At 50.5% G+C, this 3,473-nt stretch overlaps 1 pseudogene across 1 annotated transcript in view; it reads right to left on the reverse strand.

The window, feature by feature from the left end:
- Window positions 1-3,237: 3,237 nt before the first annotated feature.
- LOC309560576 (syncytin-B-like) overlaps window positions 3,238-3,473 on the reverse strand; it is a 5,168-nt pseudogene continuing 4,932 nt past the window's right edge. Inside the window, exon 3 of the transcript in view lies at window positions 3,238-3,473. This exon is cut by the window's right edge and continues 551 nt beyond it. The product of the transcript in view is annotated as a syncytin-B-like (transcript).

Consider the following 3,473-nt stretch of genomic DNA (forward strand, 5'->3'; position numbering starts at 1 on the left):
TCCAAATGTATAGTCACATGACACAAGTTACTCACATAGAATCAACCAAAGATACAATTGTATACATTCAAATATACAATAGAAAGGGGGAGTACATGATCGTGAATGAGCAGAACAGCGTGCACGGCTTCCTGCCTAACACTACACAATGAAACCAGCATGTAGAACCGTGAACGCTGCTCTGATAAAACTTGTGCATGTATTCCCACCACTACTACTGGCATGAATACCATTCAGCAAAGCTCAGAGAACAATGCCTAATAGGATTATACTACTGTTCCCATAGACGTGAGGCTATGCACAGGGAAAGAGCCATGCTGTTTCCACTATGGTGATAAGGCACAGTAGAAAGACATGAGCGTGTGTCCCTTCATAAAGGCAGATAGATGTCAAAACGATATTGACTTCACAGAGCAAAAAAAGGGCAAAACAAAGAGGTTTGCAGGGCATATACTGTAAACGCGCATGCGCAAGACAGCAACTGCTCAGGCAAAATTACATGGTTGTAGACCAGGTAATGTGCAAAGGCGAACGCGCATGCGCACGCACTCGCAAATGCAAGTGCCAGGCGGGCTATTCAAACTGGCTGCAGTATGGACTTGTTGCTATTTGGTCTGCAGGTTCTTGTGTTATTCCTGTTCCCTGTGCTGACCTCTGATTCTGATCCGGCTTACTCCTGACTTACGTTTGTCTGCTTAATACCCCAAACTCGGCTTGTTTTGGATTCTTCTTCTGCCTGCTGTTTTTGCTTGATCTACCTGAACATTACTGACCCGGCTCATCTGACTCTGCACCTGCACTTCCAGTCTGCTTTAGCTGCTTCTTCAGTCTGCCAAGCTCTGTGCCAGCGTACCTACCACCAGCCTGTCTGCTGCACAACCTCCTGCTGATTGCTGCCATGCAGATAACTGTACTGATTGCAGGCGCTTCTACGTCTCCGTGCTCTTGTGGCTGCTGTCTCCATATCAGTAACCCCTGAGCCGCTGCTGTACGAGAGGCTCTACTCTACACGTCAGGTTCACTGACCAGGTACGTGACAGAGCCATAATGACAAGGTAAATAAACAGTGGCGGCTGGTGCTCAAAATTTTTGGGGGGGCACAAACAGAAAAATGTAATAGGCATTGCTTTGCGGCAAAAAACGCTGTAAAAGATTGCGTGACTTTGAGGTCACAAAAGTGTGAAAGGGGCCTTCATTAATTAAGGTATAGCGTGCCCCCTTTCAATGCACAGAGACCAGCGTGCCCCCTTTCAATGCACAGAGACCAGCGTGCCCCTTTTCAATGCACAGAGACCAGCGTGCCCCCTTTCAATGCGCAGAGACCAGCGTGTCCCCTTTCAATGCACAGAGATCAGTGTGCCCCCTTTCAATGCAGTGACCAGCGTGCCCCCTTTCAATGCAGTGACCAGCTTGCCCCCTTTCAATGCAGAGAGACCAGCGTGCCCCCTTTCAATGCAGAGATGCCAGCGTGCCCTCTTTCAATGCAGAGATACCAGCGTGCCCCCTTCAATGCAGAGATCATTGTGCCCCCTTTCAATGCAGAGATGCCAGCGTGCCCCCTTTCAATGCAGAGATACCAGCGTGCCCCCTTTCAATGCACAGAGACCAGCGTGCCCCTTTCAATGCACAGAGACCAGCGTACCCCCTTTCAATGCACAGAGATCAGCGTGCCCCCTTTCAATGCAGTGACCAGCATGCCCCTTTTCAATCCAGTTACCAGCGTGCCCCCTTTCAATGCAGAGAGACCAGCGTGCCCCCTTTCAATGCAGAGATGCCAGCAAGCCCCCTTCAATGCAGAGATCAATGTGCCCCCTTTCAATGCAAAGATGACAGCGTGCCCCCTTTCAATGCAGAGATATCAGCATGCCCCCTTTCAATGCACAGAGACCAGCGTGCCCCCTTTCAATGCACAGAGACCAGCGTGCCCCCTTTCAATGCACAGAGATCAGCGTGCCCCCTTTCAATGCAGTGACCAGCGTGCCCCCTTTCAATGCAGAGAGACCAGGCACCCCTTCAATGCAGAGATCATCGTGCCCCCTTTCAATGCAGAGATGCCAGCGTGCCCCCTTTCAATGCAGAGATACCAGCGTGCCCCCCTTCAATGCAGAGATCATCGTGCCCCCTTTCAATGCAGAGATACTAGCGTGCCCCCTTTCAATGCAGAGATAACAGCGTGCCCCCTTTCAATGCAGAGATCATCGTGCCCCCTTTCAATGCAGAGATGCCAGCGTGCCCCCTTTCAATGCAGAGACCAGCGTGCCCCCTTCAATGCAGTGATCATCGTGCCCGCTTTCAATGCAGAGATACCAGCATGCCCCCTTCAATGCAGAGATCATTGTGCCCCCTTTCAATGCAGAGATGCCAGCGTGCCCCCTTTCAATGCAGAGATGCCAGTGTGCCCCCTTTCAATGCAGAGATACCAGCGTGCCCCCTTCAATGCAGAGATACCAGCGTGCCCCCTTTCAATGCAGAGATGCCAGCGTGCCCCCTTTCAGTGCAGAGATATCAGCGTGCCCCCTTTCAATGCAGAGATGCCAGCGTGCCCCCTTTCAATGCAGAGATCATCGTGCCCCCTTTCAATGCAGAGTGACCAGCGTAAGCGTGCCCCCCCCCCGCGAGTCCAGTGCACTTACCTCAGGCAGCGGCGGCTTCTCCTCAGTCCCCCCAGCGTCTCCTCGAGTCCTCAGTCCTCCCTCCTCCTCCTCGGCCAATGGCATGGGGTTTGCCTTTCTGATTGGCCAGGAGGAGGATCCGTGTGACAATAGCGAATTTCCATTCGCTATTGTCACACAATGGGTGGGCTCGGGGTGCACTGCTCTGTGCCCCGGGTCCACCCTTTGCTGAAGCCTATTAGAGCCTCTGGCTCTAATCAGGTAATTAAAAAAAAAAAGCCCCATTGAACTCCATGCGTCCGGCGCCCCGAATGTAGTTAGGGGGGGGCGGCGCCCCTGTGCCCCCAACGCACCGGCCGCCACTGTAAATAAAACACATCCTGAAAAAATGTCCACACTAGTCCTAATAAAATTTCCATAAAAGCCCCCTCTCTTTGTCATATGATCCTATGTGTTCCTTGATGAATCTTGATCTTCTTCTTCTAAATAAACAGAAAAGCTGTTCTCATACATAAAAACAATCCATTTAAAAAAGTTAAAAAGAAAGATAAGGGAATCAGTGTTGACATGTAGACTCAAAAGAAAACGAATGTTGACACGTAGGTTCCGTTCTTCGGGAGGTGACTCAGAGGGAGGATATGAGGGGGTGGGTTGTCTTGATCGTCGGTTGGTTTGGAATCCTCAGCATCTGGTGCATGGGTTGGATTTCAGGGAGTCTCATCTCAGCAATAAGGATAAGGTCGTCTGCTAAGGCTTTGGTGACTCTATCGATCAGACAACAGGAAAATCTCACCATGGCATATAGAAGGAATAGAAACAAAAACAACATACGTATTCTGTATATATTCCTATTTCCTTCAA

This window comes from Pelophylax lessonae, assembly GCF_965119305.1.
Source record: "Pelophylax lessonae genome assembly, chromosome: 7".
NCBI classification, from domain to species: domain Eukaryota; kingdom Metazoa; phylum Chordata; class Amphibia; order Anura; family Ranidae; genus Pelophylax; species Pelophylax lessonae.